This window comes from Hippoglossus hippoglossus, chromosome 4 (genome assembly GCF_009819705.1).
Source record: "Hippoglossus hippoglossus isolate fHipHip1 chromosome 4, fHipHip1.pri, whole genome shotgun sequence".
NCBI classification, from domain to species: Eukaryota; Metazoa; Chordata; class Actinopteri; order Pleuronectiformes; family Pleuronectidae; genus Hippoglossus; species Hippoglossus hippoglossus.
This window is the reverse complement of record NC_047154.1, coordinates 7122508-7140229: the sequence shown is the minus strand read 5'-3', so window position 1 is coordinate 7140229 and position 17722 is coordinate 7122508.

Sequence of the window (17722 nt, the reverse complement as noted above, 5' to 3'; positions counted from 1 at the left end):
GCTCCAATAATCTCCCACCGCGGCCTAGTTCACGCTATTTCAGGCCTAAGTGGCCACAGAGAGTGACTGTAATTGTGTGTATCTCTTTCTATGGGTTTATATTTATTTGATCCACCCCCCCATGAAGGCACAGTGTCCTCCACTCAGGGTTAATCAAGTGAATCAAACACTGCGAGTGTATGTGTGGAGGACGGAGAGAGAGAGAGAGAGAGAGAGAGAGAGAGAGAGAGAGAGAGAGAGAGAGAGAGAGAGAGAGAGAGAGAGAGAGAGAGAGAGAGAGGGTGAAGGAAATTCATCTGATTCGCACATTGAGTTTTCACAGTAATATGTTAACCTATGTTATTTATTACACTGAAGCAGAAATATGTATTTTGTGCTCTAGCTTAAATGTCAAGATAATTATATGATAATGGATACTGGTGCAGTCAAGCAGAGGAAGTGGGAGGAGTTAAAATGTGCACATGTCATATACACACTTACATGCATGTGAGAAAGTGCAGGGCTTCGGGAGGTGTGTGATGAATGGAAAAACTCCAGGACGTGTGCTGGGATTTAAAAATATAGGTTTGAGGCAGGTTTTGCAGTGACACTGACTCGACTTGTTTATTTCAGGTGAGGACGACCTGTTTTCTCTACGTCCAGAGTGTTTCAGCCTCAGACCTCCTCATTCTGTCTGCAGACCTGACCTCAATCTCTCAAACCTCTGGATGAAGTTTTTAAAAGTCCCCGAATGTTCCAGATCATCCTGACAGAGGAAGTTTACAATACCAGGGGAGGAGTGTACCAGGTCACAGCGGCTGGGTCTATGGTGTTCTCTCAAATTAGCAAGACGTGTGTAAAGATATAAGTTTAGAGTATTTCATATATAAACTGTGGTTGTAGGCAATGTCAGGTAGGCAGGTAAACTAGTGTGCCTTTATTCTTAGAGAAGAAAATTAAAACTTTCATTACTTGTAAAAATTTGTTTATCTTAAGAGGCGTTTTAATAATTGTAAATTTGTTCATAATATGTTCCTCTAAAGCACCTATAAAATTCAGTTTGAAAGTCCTTTTTAACTGGTACCATGCTCCCAGGGATGGATAAGCCGATCTGTCAATGTGCCGTCAAGTACGTTGGTCGAGACTAAATTACACATACAGTGATGTTCCCTGCACCCTCAGCTGCGCTTTCTGCCAATTAGAGAAAAATTAAATTAGTGCTGCTAACACATTAAACTAATGAGGTAAGAGTGTTGAACACTGATGTTATTAAACTCATGGCAACTCTGCAGAAATGACAACCCTCACCGTGCATAGTATGAATGTTTCATGCCCAAATGTTCAGGAAAAGGTAAAGGTTATTTCAGCTCTGCTCCCTCAAAACTAAATATGATGAAATATAATCTTGTATATTTATTCAGTTTTACATTCACTCTCACTAACAACTTGTTTTGTGAGTGTTACAGTCCACCAGAGCCTCCAAAATTAAGCTATAGGTATTAACATACCATTACCTAATCTTGAGGACATGCTATTCACACGATGAAGCTGTGTGCCTCTATGCTAATTGTTTAATTTGCATTATTTTTCTAGTTAAATTTGTTGTTATTAATAATGTACAGTGTATTATTACCTAGAGTCAAGGGCGATCATTTTTTAACCATTTTACTTTGTACATTTAAATGTGCCACCCTTCTCTAAGTCTGTGGCCCCCTCATCAAAAAACGTTTTTAGACCCAATAGAAAGATCCAATGCTGTAATTCATTTGTATTGTTTTTATCATTGCAGCTTAAACTAACTCTGGGTCAGGAGGTGATGGACTCTGAATAGTGGCCAATTACTTATTCACTCAGCAGCCCCCCCATCAAGGTGTGTGTTTTGGTTCCTATTAATCTTTTAAATGTGACATTTACCTGTGAAGAGACATTATCCAATTGTCAAGGAATTGTGGCAATTTCAACTTGACTGCTGATTATGTACTAATGTATATGTAGCCCAGAAATAAACTTAAGATTATAATTATAATTCCATTCAAACATCTAAAAATCCCAACCAGCACATTTTTAATGCCACTGACGTTGTGTTGATTTAAGCTTAACACAACCACCTCATTATATTTTATCCATTCATGCATCGGCAGGAAGTGCTATTTGAGAATGCAAATATATTCATCTGTTAATATATCATATGGTGTCACTGTGGGGTCCAACTCGTACCAAAGTTAAAACCTGTTTGAACTCTGATTCATGAATTACTCACACTTTCCCACAAACAGAACGTTAGAAGTCTCTACTTTTATTGAATTGCAAGCATTTTTAAAGCAAAAATAAAAGTAACCACAGCAGGGTCACCATTTCCAGAACTGCTAATGGAGCAATTTTACTTCACTTCCATGAACAACACAAAGTGGTCAATCAGTGAGTTCACACAGCTGAAAACCACAAGGCACAGACTCAAAAGCCTGACTCAGCCATAAAACCTGCGTTCCAAAAATCTGAAGTTTCAACTCCAGCAAAAGAGTTTGCTTCACAGGAAGGGAAAGAGGAGCAGGCCAAATAAACCAGAAGGTTTGGCAAAGGCAAGGCCATAAAAGACGAGTTCACACAGGAAAAAAGCGAACACTATTATTGAAATTGCACCTTTTCATGGGTATTCGTATTCTACATGTACCTGATTGTTTTTCATTAAAATCTATAAATTATTTCATGAAATTCCTGGATCCCCTTAATGGAATCCGCTTCAAAAGTTAAGAGATTCTTCCTTGGCCCATACCCCACCCTCAACCAAGTTTCATGAAAATCGGTTCAGTAGTTTTTGTGTGATCCTGCTAAAAGTTAGACAAACAGCAATGAAAACATCTATGGAGGTAACAAGCAGAGGACTCGGTCGATTCAGCAAAATCCTCTGTGATGTATTTATCTGTGATGATTGACAGGAACCTCTTCTCTGTGAGTCCATAGTTTGTTTAGTTGAAAAATCCAGCACAGTACCGTGGTACTGATGGGATCAGCAGGAGTGTTACCACAGCTTTTTACGACAGGTCCTGGAATACTGACGACAGCAAATGTTCCTTTAGCAGCTGAAATACAAAAGCAGCTCAGCATGAGAATCTGCTCACAGAGACGTCAATAAAAACATCTAATGCATTAAGAAAAGAATTGATGAAAAATAATTGCAATTTCTTATTTGTACAATCACTGTTAACCACATTGACAAATACATTGTCTGTAATATCTGTCTTTTGTCAGTTGAATACTTTCAAATTACAAACATTAGAAAAACTATTTAGAAGTGTAATTACTGAATACAAACACATTAAATAGCTATTCAATGTGAAAAATTGTTGATTATGTAGCTTTCAAACAGGATTTAATTTTATAAACAATTATTACTTATAATTAAAGAAAGTGTCCATTATGTATGAATACATATGTGAAGTAATCCCATAAGATAATGTCTCTGTGAATCATTTCTCTTTGGTGAAAACAGAGACCAAGACAATGTGTTTCCCTGTTTCCCTGCTAGTCAAAGGTTAACACGTCACTAAGGACTCACATTCTTAGAATCTGTCTGCTTCTGCAACTTTGTGACTTTGGCACAGTAACATTTGGCATCAGTTGAAACAGCAGCAGTGCCTGGAGCAACACGATGTGTGCTGGACAGTCATGGAGCCAGCAAATGCCTCCTCAATAGGTCAACGTACAATCGAGGTAAGTCTTTGCATTGAGGTATACTTTAAAAAAAAAGATAGAGGTCGTTACTATTGGACATTGTGTACATTGTCTATAAGAGGACCAATCTGACATGCGTTTAATAATTATGATCAACTCCAGCTTCCCTCAGATGCATCCTCACTGGTTGTAAAGTGAGTCTCTCTCAAGGTAGGTACACGAGGAAACACGACCAAGTATTGAAATGCCTGACAGCAACAACGGAAACTAAGAGAACTGCTGTCATTGCCTTGTCCTCCAAAACATAGAGCACAGTTCCAAGGACACCACTTTTCTGAGAATGGGAACAGGGACAGTGGGGGCCTCCTCCACTGACCGGGAGTGTTCAGTTGGAGCAAGCCACAGACTGGGAAATGCTGGTGGATGTAGGCCAGCAGCTTATAGTCCATTGTAACCACCACCCTAAGACCAGATCTGATACTCTGACCCAGCACCCTGCGTGTTGTCTACTTCGTTGAATAGACAGTACCCTGGGAGGATGCTGCTGATGAAGTGAATGAGAGGAAGAGGCTGTTATATGCAGAGATGAGGCAGAACAACGTGGTTGGAAAGCAATGGTTCGTCCATGGACCATTATAGAAACAGAGCGCTGCAGCCAATGGCTCTGGATCAGGTGGAAAGATCCCAACTGGGCTCCAAGTTAGGGACGCACACCCAGGTCTGATCAGGCTGTGGTGGGCCTGACTTAGAAGAGGGTGTCTTGTGATTAAAAAGCTGAAACACCAAATGGCGTGTGTACCAAAGAGTACCAAACATCTGCTGGTGGTCGATAACATCCGCTAACATCTTCTGGCAGTTGGCATCTTAATGTATGCTGACCTTCAAATGTACAAGGGTTATTCACCATCTTGTCTATGTGCTAGAAAAATCATTTATTCAATTTGATTTTATTTGGCCCTCTTTGAATTCCCCCTTTATAATTTCCAGTCGCAGTCCGAGCCACATTTACATCATCATTATGTCGCACACATAGAGGAATAAACCTGACATTGCAATCCTTGCGGTTCCATAAGATGAATGCTCTGTTGTGCACCTCTCGGGCTCCTCCCCTCATCTCTGTCCCACTGGCTGTGACTCAATCACCGTCACCACTGACCTTTGCGGATACAGTTCCTTCTGTGGGCTCTGTGATGGCCTCTCCAGTTGCGTGCGCCCACACTCAAACACTGAGAAGCATGAACCATTTCCTAAAATTCATTTCATTTGGATGGGGACTATTAGGATAATGATGATAAACACTGCTAATCCCCTGTGTGCTTTGTTCTGGGTATTAGAATTGCGGAGTTGATCCATTGATCATTTCTCAGGGGATTTGGAGCGTGTGTGCGACAAAACACCGAATTTATTTTTGGGATCCACAGGGCATTGTATATAAATTGTCTGTTGTGTAAGATAATTTTTGTAATTGCTCCAAGTTTAATTATTCCTGACCTTAATCCTTTGTTTCGTACAAGTCTTCTATTGCATTATTATGTCTTGGGTCTTGAGGGTTGAGTCCTTAGGGTGGGGGGGGGAGATGTAATCACTTGCCTCTTACTCAGACATAATGGGAAGGGAAGATTTGTTTATTTGTTTGTCTGTAACTCTGTCGATGGCAGTGACTCATCGGCTTGTCATCCTGCGACATGTGACAAGATTGTTGTTTCCTCCCCTGATACTCCCGCGTTAGATGTTCGCACGTGTATCTCCGGTGTCTGTATAATTAGACCTCTCTGGATTTTAGCTGCGTGCTTAATTGTCACAGAGCTGAGGGAGCAGGCTAAACTGTTTCCCTGCATTCGGTCCCAGTTCATTTAGTTGCTGCCCGCGGGACTGAGGCTCTTTATTATGAATGAGGCGCCTCATTGATGTGCCTCAAAGTCAGAGGCTCATTAGAGCTAAATACTGTGTTGTGGCTGTGGCTGCATCTTGATGACTCCGGCAGCAGCGCACAACAACTCTTTCCTAACTCCATGTGTTTGGAGCGACATCAACCACCTGACAAACACGGACGCTTTTCAGAGGCATAACCCTTTTTTCAGAGAGATTTATCAAGCCATCTGCATATCTCCTGCCGGCTCATTGGACATGCGCTATGTGTGACTAAGTTTGAGATATGTAATGTGTAGAGCCAGCAGCAGACACACAGCGTGCTGTCTACAAGCTAACCCCAGCTCTATCCATTAAGTGCCTGATGCAGCTGTTAATGTTGCCACGTTCAGATCCCACTATTAAGGTGTCCTTTAGAGCGCAGCCTTTGCTAGTTTGTACAGATTGTACAGATGTCTCAGATGTCCTGCACGATTCACCCCATATGAGCGGTATATGTGCATGGATGTGGAACAATGTGCATGATATCCTCCTATTTGTGTCCAAAATTAATTTATGTATCTTCAAGGAGTAGTTTGAGATTGGGGGACGTTCTGGGGACAATACTCATGACTGTCCATCAAATAAAAGGCTGCAGTAGAGTGTGAAGAAAGGAAACAGAAGGAAACAAAAAAATATGCCCATCAGCACCTCTAATTAAGATGTTACATCCTGTTTGTGTCCTTTGAAGAGCCCCTGTCCCTTTTTTTTTTTATTTTATTTTTTTTATTAACCAGTCACTTTCCAGGAAAACTAACAAAAATATGACAATATTGAGGCTTTACATTTTCACAACATATTCAATGGTGTGTCAACACTATAGAGGTAACAGTAATCAAGAAATGACTTAAATGTGCACCTCACTGAATCAGGAATTGTGTATGATTACATAATTGGCTCCACTGTACCCCAGTACAGTGGAGCCAATTTCCACTGATTTAGAAAAATCCTGGATCCACCACCGAGTGTAAACAGCATATCCCTCCATTTTAGACCATGTGTTGGACCATGTCCTTGGCCTGAGCAGTTGCCAGGTAACCCATGGAGACTCAAAGCCCAAGGTCATGCTTACAACCATAACGCTTGAAGGTTATGTCTGCATTAGCCTTTAGCTAGTCATTATCCTGTTTCCAGTTGTTGTGCTATGTTAAACTAACTGCTAGCTTTGAACTAAACACATTAATATGCGTAAAACCTTTGCACTAAATGTAAATACAGTAAATTCCATGCAGTGTATTAGCTAACCAATCCCAGTGACACCCAGACTGCATCATTTGACTCACATAAACTCAAATCCATTTTTACTGCATGCATAAAGCACGGTGCAGCAGAGACCTCACCGAAGCTTTACTTACAGCAGAGCCACCCAGATCAATATGAAGAAATGAGACTGCACACGACTTAACTAACCACACACTGTATTACAACTGTGTTGCCTTTCCACCTCAACCCCAGTACAGTTTGACTGGAATAACATTGGCGAAAACACTTAATTTTGAGAATGCGTGAAACTACACGAGCTCAAAACTGGAGCCGCTTGTCGCTTTCATTTGAATAATTTTACATAATATGCATAATGAGTAAACACAGATGCCTTTCTCTTCTAATAAAAATGACAAAAGAGAATTCAATTAATTCCATCTGTTCCTAATTTCTTACGACAACGGTTCACCGCTTCCCTTTTATTGGTCCGAGGCCACTTCACTGGTGCTTCTTGTGTTGCTGTACGAGCAGCCAGTAACTGCTATCCTTCATTTCTGGTTTGTGAGTGTATAATACATGGTGGTTTCTAGATGATGTTTGTTTTCATATGTGTGCGCACGTGTGAAAAAGAGAGGGAGGAGGAGAGTGGCGATAAAAAGAGAGCACATGCACACGGCTCCCTAGGGGGTTGTCAACATGTTTATATGTGGGCTGTGTCACCATCTTCTTCCTCCTTCAATTGACTTATCGATCCTTTCTTAATTATGTAACAATTTCAGTTTAAAAATAGGCCTCTGCCACAGTCAATACGGTTCATAATTAGCATCTAGTACAGTCTACCCAGCTCAGGCCATCTATACCACAGGATTAGGGAGCAAATAAATGGGATTACCACCAGTGCAGGGACCCTTTGTTATTCGCTCTTTCACCCACTCTGAGATTAATAGACCACTTTATATTCCAATTCAGTGTGGGGTTGCTTTAAACACACGAAATAGATGAAAATGTAATTCCCTTCCCCTCTTCATCCTTCTCGTGCAGCGTGTGTGTCCTCTCTCATCCTGTGGTTTGGCTAAATGGTTTTGTTCTGTACCAACCTTGCCCTGTCACTGTGCGGCACAGCACTGCTGGCAGATGGGGCGGAGCACCAGCCGTGCCAGACCAACCTGAGATGTCTGATTACACTTCTTCTTGTCAGGGAGATGCTGGCGAGAGAGGGACAGTCTGAGAGAAAGAGCATCAGTTCCCCGAATCATGCGGGACGTCATACTTTGTGAAGCTTACAGTAGTTGGCACTTCAATTTTAATCCTCCTGCAAAAATACACAGAAAAGAGATTATGTTAATGCAGCCTGTAACCTTTGCTAAATACAGAAATGTGCTCGTTTTGGTTGGTTGGTGAACCGCCATCCGTCTGTGCGTTAATGCTTGGTAAATGTGAGTGTGTGTGCTCATGATAGGTCAGTTTCTATTTACGTCCAAGCCCACTCCCACCATCAGCCCCCCCCTTTGCGCCTTCGCCTCCATCCTTTCCGTGATGCTAACCTCCACGTCGGCTCGACGTCACAGGACAGCCGTAGGGGAGGTCGGGGGAGGGAGGGAAGGGGGACCAGGGGGAATGGATGAGCAGCGGAGGGATGAGAGGAGAGGATGGTGGAGAGAGCACAGGAGAGGGAGGAGGCAGAAAGAGGGAGGAAGGGACAGAGAGAGGGGCACGGCTCCAAGTGTGACCTAAGAGTCACTCCTGGCCTTCTCCTGCTGGTCGACTCTCATTTTACAATCACCTCGCCATCTCTTTTCTCCTGTTCCGTCAACCAGTCGTTTGACTTAAAAGCTTTCAGTCTCCCTCTGCTCTCCCTTTTCCCTCCGCAGGGCTTTATTAGCCGCGTCTGGCTTCTCTCTAATTCTCTCTGCTTCTCTCTGCTTTATGATGTGAAAGCTCTCTTTTAATTTTACACAGCGGCTCTGTTCTTCACTCTCTCCGACGCTGTAGTAATTTAAGATTCAAAATACTGTTATTCTTCATTCGACTCTGACTGCTCCTTCTAAGCTTTTTCTCAGAAGCTAAGATTGCCCTGCCTGAACATCTGTGTCCCCCTTAGGTTAAGAAAGCCACTCACACAAAGTGTGTCTTGCAGATGCTGGTAACACTGCACACATTGTACTGAAAAGGACAAAGACACTAAAGAGAAAGTGGTAAAGATTTTTCAGATGAAAGTCATTTGCCGACATTGAGGATAAGTTAGACAGTTTAGAAACTATGTTTAATTGCTTTCTGTTTAAGATTTAGATGACTCTTGACACTCGTATGATTCTGAGATAAAAAAAAAAGCTTCAAACCAAGCATATGCAACCAGCACACAGGGGCACTGCATCAGGCTGGGAAAAGCAAGCAATTACCTGGGGCAGTGAACTGAGGGACCCCAGGCAGACTTTTGTGAGAACCCCATTAATGTCTATGATTGGCTGTGTGCAGGAGACTCCAACGACACCGTGGCCAGGAGCCCCCTAACAAGACCCTATACCACCAGCTTTCTACCAAGAGCTTTATGTTCGAGGTTTGGTTGAAGACTCTGTCTAAATGTGTGTCTATGATGTACCTGTGAGGGTAGTGGAGGACTGCAATTAAACTTTATTATTTTACTATTATTTATGTGCACAGTATTTACTTTGTTTACAATTTTGATACTTAAAGAATCATTTTGGAACATGGAAGGGTCTGGGTCACTTTGGTTCAATGTAGGGCCTCCCTGCATGGTCCCATTTGCCTGAGGACCCCAAAGTCCCTTGAAACGCTCCTGCCTGCACAGCACTTAACATTTGATAGACAATGACTAAGTAGCTGATGAACCAAGTGGTGCTGAGAGCCAAATACTTAAACCACTCCTATAATGTATTGTCCTCGTGTGGGCGTTAAGTGTTCACTAGAAACCAGGAAATGGGTTTTGAATGAGTTTTGGGTCTTGTTCAAAATACTGAAAACATTTTTAAAGATCATAATGTTTTCAGTTTTTCCATCCATCCATCCATATAACAATACATCATATAAATTAAAAAATACCAATATAAATATAGATGTTTTATTCATTTACTAATACATGTTTACTAATGTTATGTCAATGTTCTGACTTAGTTCATGTGTTTTTTATGTATATGTGTTCTGGATAGTTTAAAGTTTCATGTTCACTGGTAACGTAGCCACCGTGACCTCTGTGTGGTGTGTTTGATCAGGTCTGGTTACTGTCCATGGGAAAAGTGTCCGAAATAAAGTAAAATAAAACATTCTACATGTTGTCGTGCAGTGTATGAAGCTCACCACAATACAATAAACATAACACTAGCTAATCTCTCTGTTACTCTTTTCCTTCAGTAATATTAAATGGGAATTCTAATGTCCACACATATGTTATTGCAGCGTACACTTAAGTACATTAAAATCAGTAGTAAAACAGGAACACATGCTGCAGTGTGCGGCCTCACACACAGTTGATATCATTATGTCTGCATTATTTCTTTGACATAGCTGTTGTGGGGGTCAGTGTGAGGCTGTAAAGCGAAGCCGGAGGCTGAATGAGAGCCATCAAGATGCTTCCCATCAAACACTGTGATACCCGACCGGTGGCCGGCATTACAGAGCCGAGCAGCTGCTGTGACTGGAGCAGCACAGATGATGGGCAGAGCGGCACATCACACTCCACTGTAGCAACACGGAGAGACAAGCGGTGTACACTGAAAATCAATACAACACAGAAATACTCCAGGAGTTGTAAGGTGCACGAGTCAGATAACAAGGGAGCAGGAAACCAACCTGCGAAAGGTGTCAACGTGTTAACAGCAAGCATGTAAAGAGTCATGAAATTAAACAACTGTCTCCATGGCAACAGACAGACAGAAATAATGACCGTCACAACTTGATGTCAGAACAAACAGACAAGAACAATTACACTGATCTCATAACTACGATTATCAATTAATGTGTCTGGGTGCAGCATGTCCCCGGCAATGTGTCATATCTCTCCCAACAAATAAACATGTTGTGTTTCACTATATTAATAGGTTTTTTTAGGGGGCCTCTTTGAAAGTTAATGCCTGCAAAGATCTGAAGCTTTCTGGACGTGCAGCTAAGCGATCGCAGCAGGGCAGAGGGAAGAGGAGAGATTCGTGAATATTTAAAAAGCTTAATTAATTCAGCACTCGGCAGCTCTTCCCAAAATGACGTTTGCTTTCAGAAACGGTAACAGAAACAGCCCCGGATCTCCTCTCACAGGCTTTTGTGCGTTTCTGGATTCTTTTTAAAATCGTAGCCGGCCGTGTGTGTCGTTTTCATGCATGAGGATGCAAAGTTGCACAGCAGTGGAGCAGAGTGACTGTCTAATAAAAGGATGAGAGGATTACAGCAGTGATGAATGACTCCGTCTGTTCACCTTCTTGTAAGTCCTGGTCATCTGGACTGTTGCATCATAAGCCCAATTTAATCACTCAAAAATACTATCAAATGAACAGCCTGCTTTTTATTTTGTGCTGCGACCTAACTTGACTTTTGCATAACCATTAACAACGTTATGAGAGATGGGCAGGGTGGGAATGGGAGGGGATGGGCTGACATTTCATAGGTGAGGCTTTTTCTTGAGAGAAGAATACATTGAGGTGATACAGTGAGTCTGTCTCCACAGAGACCCCGATGAATGTCACAGTGTATTAGGATGTGGACGCGCTCTGTTTGCCGTCTATTCTCAGTGGGCTGAGTGTGTTTTTCCAGCTCTTAAGTGACAAGGGGGTCCTGCTGGGGGACACCGAGGGCTCGCCAGGGACAGGGATATGCAGGATCGAACAAAAGAGGAGACTGATCTTTGCAGATTCCCCTGCTGGTTTATTCACCCATACATCATGACTTCAGGAGCAGGATCACGCAAAAACTACTGAATGGATTTCCGTGAAAACAAAACAGAACAATCATATTTTGCCCAAGGATCTGGACAAAGGGAAGAATCCATGAATCACTTCTCCAACATTGCAATTTTTCTTTGACATTTTAACCAATTTCCCAGGGAAGAATTCAGGAATCTTAATGAAAACATGGCATATTTAGGAAGAGTGCATGCAATTTGGTGCAGATCCAAATAAAAATCACAAGGGGGTAGGATTTTTTCAGCTGGCTTCAAACCCGTAACTACCACCAAATTGTATTTGTGATATTTCGGATTCAGTAGAGAATCAACGGTTCATCTGTATCTTCAATACTTTTATAACTATGTCCAAACGAACATGACAGATTTGGTGGCGGAATTTAAGGGGACTGTTGGTCCTCAGTCATTTGTGTCTTGTTGCTTCTACATAAAATCCAAACCAAGTCTGTTCTATTCTCTGTTATTTCTCGCGCCACATTTGAATCTGCCTTCTGCTGCTACAGTACTCGCGGCCAATCAGGCTAATCTGCTGCCAACCGAGGGAAACTTCTGAGTGACATACGGGGTTGGCAAGGGTCGCCGGTGGCCTCTCACACCGGAGCAGGATAATGAGACTATCCCGCTGTCAAGCATCTGTGGCCTCGGTCTAGTTTTCCTTCAATAAACTCAGTACACACACAAACACACACAGACACGCGCACACAGACACACACATCCAGACTTTTACATGGAGTCACAAACAAAATGTAATTCACTTAGTGACAGAAAAATGTAAACGAGCCAGGATATAAACATTCTAACGGTGAAGTCTGTATTAGATTGATGGCTAATGTGTGAGTGTGTGTGTGTGTGTGTGTGTGTATGAGTGTGTGTGTGTGTGTGTGTGTGTGTGTGTGTGTGTGTGTGTGTGTGTGTGTGTGTGTGTGTGTGTGTGTGTGTGTGTGTCTCAATGCTAAGGTGTAGTTTTGGCAGCAGAGAGATTAAGTGCATTCATCTTCATTTGCTGGCTGGCGTTAGCTGTGTTACCTGCCGGAACAGAAACGCTCTGTTTCCCCCTGAGACTCGGACCACCGATTCGACACCTAGACACACCACTCGCTTCATCCGTCCCCGTCTGTCTCTCTCTCCCTCGCTCGCTTTCATGTGTCTCCTCGTGCCGTCTGATTCTGTATTCTGCTCAGCGTACGTCCCTCTTGTCCCACTTGTACAAATGTCTCCCTCTTTTGTTACAATCTGGCTCGGTGTCGCTGTGACATTTGACAAATAGCATAACAAATAACCCTATCCGTCCCTTGCACTTTGAATGATGACATTCACGCCAGTGATTACTGCTTATAGAGCAGCTGTCAGACCGACACACACGAGTGCGTGTTCTGCACCCACACACTTACATGGCACTTTCCCCTGTGTCAAATGTGGAGCCCCTTTTGACACCAGACTAATGGCTTATTGAACACTTCATTATTTCCACATATTATTTTGTCAGAGCTGGGAAAATTAAAATCGACTGCCCTACTTTATCACCGTGCCTTTTTGTTCGAATGAGACCAGCAGTAATAAAAGAGTGCAACACTTTCATAAAAATGCCCCAGAACCCCTGCTTTGTGATGTCTTGTGTCAGTGTGTGGCTCCAGATAGAGGTGTGATAGAGGAGGACGGGGTATGGTTGGGTGGCAGTGGGCCAGGCGTGTAAAGGCAGAGTCTAATGGACGATCTCTTGTGCTGTTTTTGTGTGTATTTAAGTGAAAGTGTAACACATTTATTCTTGTTTGTGGCTCGGTGAATGATGGGACGCCACATTCTGTTACTGCTGTGAGTGGAAGGGGAAGAATATATGAGACAGGGGCCCTATGTATTTCAGATGCCACATTAAATTAGGTACCTGAAGATTAAGGTAAGATGGGAACGCGTTTGACTCAGTAAAATAAATACGTTTGTAGAAAAAGAACACAGCAGAGACTGTTTTTTTTCTGAGATTGAGTGAAATGAGAGGCGGCACAACAGACAGAACAAGAAGTGGGTTCAGAAAGTGGTCTGAGGGCAAACTACCAGATAGATGCCAAAGTGGGAAGGAGAGGAGAGAGGAGTGTTTCTTTTTTCAGCCATGTATGAATGTGCGTCATTCGCCCGCAGCCCAGAATGTTTTTCATTCACGTTGTTGAATAATTGCACAGAATATGACACAGGGGCCAAGTCTAAAACCATTACTTGTGCTTTGCGACTGTACCGAACCAGCTGAGATAAACCTCTCCAGCAAAGTAAATCCCCAAATAGCCACATCTTGTCACACAGACACAACAATTCTCCACTACAACAAAATGATTAATAATGAATCATGTTTGGCCTGTATAGTTATGTCACTGTGAGTCTGGTCTAACATGTGAAATTAAAGGGAGATTCTAGTCAGCCTGCATGTAGATGTATTATTTTGCTCATGTGGATATTTGGGATGAAACATTTCACTGCACAATAAAGAGTTGTGAAACTCTGACTCTCAGAAATGATATCGATCGGGTCAAGCGACATGGCCCCGCAGGAGCTTTACAAAAAACGGAAACTTAGCAGAAATCATCCTGTAACACTTGTCCTGACCTTTGAATTAACCCAAGACAAAACAAGGACAGAAAAAGATCCTGTCCCAGCTGTCTGCAGCAACAAGCCTCAACTAGAGTCTCTGTCTTTCATATTGTGTCAGTCAATAGAGTAAGAAGACTTGTTTTTATAACCCACTAAAAGCAGTGTGTGGTGATGCAGGTTCAACCCCTGTTCTTCTTCTATGGGAATTCACCAGTGATTCAAACAGAGGGAGGGTCTTGCACGTCGACAATGTAAGTAAATGGACTGTATTTAAATAAAATGTTTCCAGTCTTGTCGACCATTGAAGGCTCTTTACATAATGAGTCACATTCACCCATTCACACACATGTTCACAAATTGCTTCTATACGCAATGCTTTTTTGTCAAACACCATTCCTATGCTTTTGGCACAGCCGTCAGGGGTCATTTTGGGGTTCAGTATTTTGCCCAAGGACACTTCAGAATGGAGCCTGGGATCGATCCACCAATATCCCTGTTAGTGGATGATCCTCTGTACCTCCTGAGTCACAGCCGTCTATAGGTAGTCCACATGACGAGTCCCGGTGCAGTATCTAACCAAAAAACAGAAAGCAATTGGTGATGGGTCATTAAATGTAGTCTTTTGGTGCCATGTCACCACTGTTTTGCACCTGATTATATACGTTGAGGGAGGAGGAGCAGGCTGCTTATATCCTCAGTGTTGCTTATAAGCTGCTCACTAACCTGGGAGTGGGGAGGTGTTCACGGCTCTGTGAGGCTGAACTAACGTGCACCTTCTCATCCTTGCTAACATGCTCATTAACATGGTTGGGTTCACATCTAATTAGCAGTAAACACAAGGTAGACAAGTGTGATGAGAATATCACACATCAGAGTACTGAACAAATTTGGACTGATCCACAAAGGAAATGTCAGGGGATAAGAGTAAGGATTCATTTTCTGGGCACCATGGATACATCTGTACAAATTTTCACAAATCCATTCAAATCCAGCATTTGTTGAGATATCTTTGGACCAGTTGACTGGCTGATGTTGCCAGTCCAATGCTAGTTGCATGGCTAAAGCTGCACATTGTAGACATTGTCATTTTATGTGTACTGAAAGTTGCAGACATTTGTTGTATTTGCAGACATCTTCTTTGGCAAGCACACAAGCAAAACTGAAAGGAACTCAAAGTCCCACACTGACAACAGTGACAAAACTACCAACATGCATCAACACAGCCGGTAAGTCACCGAGAAGCGGCCCCGCCTTAGTACATGGGTACAGTAACTACAGGATTTCCAGGGAAAATGTTTTTTGTTTTTTTATTTGAGATGGTTTCTGTTTAAGGAAATACAGTTTATTTTTGAAAACGCTCTGATTAATGTTGTTTGTGCCAAAGTTTTTATTCTTCAAATCTCTACTGAAGAAGTGATGAGTGAATTATCATCTTACAGACAGAGATGGAAAAAAACGTAATGGATTTTTGATGGTCTACTGCTCCACATTATTATGCATGGAACTGCCTATCACAATTATATGCTTATTAATCAAAGGTGTCAGAACACAGCTTTGTTCCAACCCACTTTAACCTCTGGTGATAAAGGACACAAATATGACAACAACACCTGGGTTGATCGTTGATGAATAGAATTTCGGTGTTATTTTGCATTCGTGCAACTCTTGCAGCCGTTTCTTGGTAGTGTTACATTCAGAATGATTTCCAATAACAAAAACGAGAACAACAGAGCAAGGTCTCAAAATAGGATTTTCTTTTATGCGGTTGTTGAGGGTGTGTTGACTCAAAATTATTAACCTTTCGGAATAAGCAGAAAGCTGAAAGTAGCTTTTCTGCTTTATCGACCCCCAATGTACTTTCTCGACAACCACACACTAATGTCTCCATTGACTCAACACCTGCACCCATACAGACGCCGTGTTTTGAATGATCACATCAGAAGGAAAAGAAGAAGGCCATCTCCGTGGTGACAGTGGAGCTGCCGTGGCTGTGTCTATTTGACGACCTTCCTTCTGCTTCTGTTTTCCCTCTTTAATATTCATGCTACGAAGAGGATTAGCTTTGGAACCACGAAATAAAGATGGGGCATGGAAGGAAGAGGGACAACTGACCTTTCACTGGCACATCAGGAAGAATAGAAAAAAAGAAAGAGACGAAGGGTGTTTCACAAAACCACAGATGTAGTCCTTCTCTTTGTATCAGCACATCTGAATTCAAATCATTGCTGGGGACTGAGGGGAAAGTGTGTCAGAGGAATGTAAAGCCAGCTAAGCCAAGAAGAGATAGAGGGGAGTGCGTGTGGTGTGTGTGTGTGTGTGTGTGTGTGTGTGTGTGTGTGTGTGTGTGTGTGTGTGTGTGTGTGTGTGTGTGTGTGTGTGTGTGAGAGAGAGAGAGAAAGAGAAAGAGAATGTGTCCTGGAGAACCGAGGGGAGATTGGTTTCACCTGCACCACAGTGTTTAGATAAACTCCAGCAGCAGGGAGCAGAGGACTCAGCAGAAATGGAACAGGATGCAGGTTCGACTCAGCACTTCAAAGAAAACTCAAGAGTTGAAGAAACTCAAACTATTTAAACCACCGAAGAAATAGACACTGTTTCGTTTAGCAAAAGAACTAGGTCTGTTTCCTGGGCAGTTCTCACTAGTAAGCATATCCTGCCATGGTGTGCAGACGGGAAGAGAAGAGAAGAGAAGAGAAGAGAAGAGAAGAGAAGAGAAGAGAAGAGAAGAGAAGAGAAGTCATGTGAAAAGGAAGTTGTAGTGATACGACAGCTGTAAAGGTCACAGTGAACTACTCCACTGTCTCTTGTTAATCAACCATCACTCATCTGGTGAAGAGGCTACACTCAGCCTGATTGTTCAGTGAGTGTGAAGTTACATGACGAATACCTTTTACTGTCCAGAGCAAAAAATATATATCTTCTATCAAACAGTTTCTATTTGTGTCGAAAACACATTGGCTGAGGAAGTGTAATCCACCTAAAAATAAAAGTGCTCTAAACGGAGTACCGCCTTATGGGTTTATCTGTTTTATTATGAACGTCAGAAACAGCTTTAAATAGCGCCTCAATCCGTCAAGTTACTTCACAGGTCCCCTCACCTTTTTAAAGTGCCTGTATTTTGATCATTTACACAACCATAACATTGCTGTAATTTTCAAATGATGATGTTCTCGTGAGAATGATGAGGCACAAAGACAGGGCTAGTAAACACAGTGACAGGGCATAGTTCACCTGCCCACCACATTCATTCAGTTAGCATTATGTCGACTTTATCAATTATCACCAGGACCTGTTTACTTATTAGCACAAGCTTTTGTTATACTTTGTGTTATGCTCTGCCTTAATCGTGGCACTGAGATGAAGGTCCCTAATTCAGTTATTTAGCTTTGAACAGGATGGCTTCTAGTAGTCGTAGTCATGTTTTTGAGACAGGGGTCATAACATGATGGGGGGGGTTGAAAAGTTACCTGTTAGTTT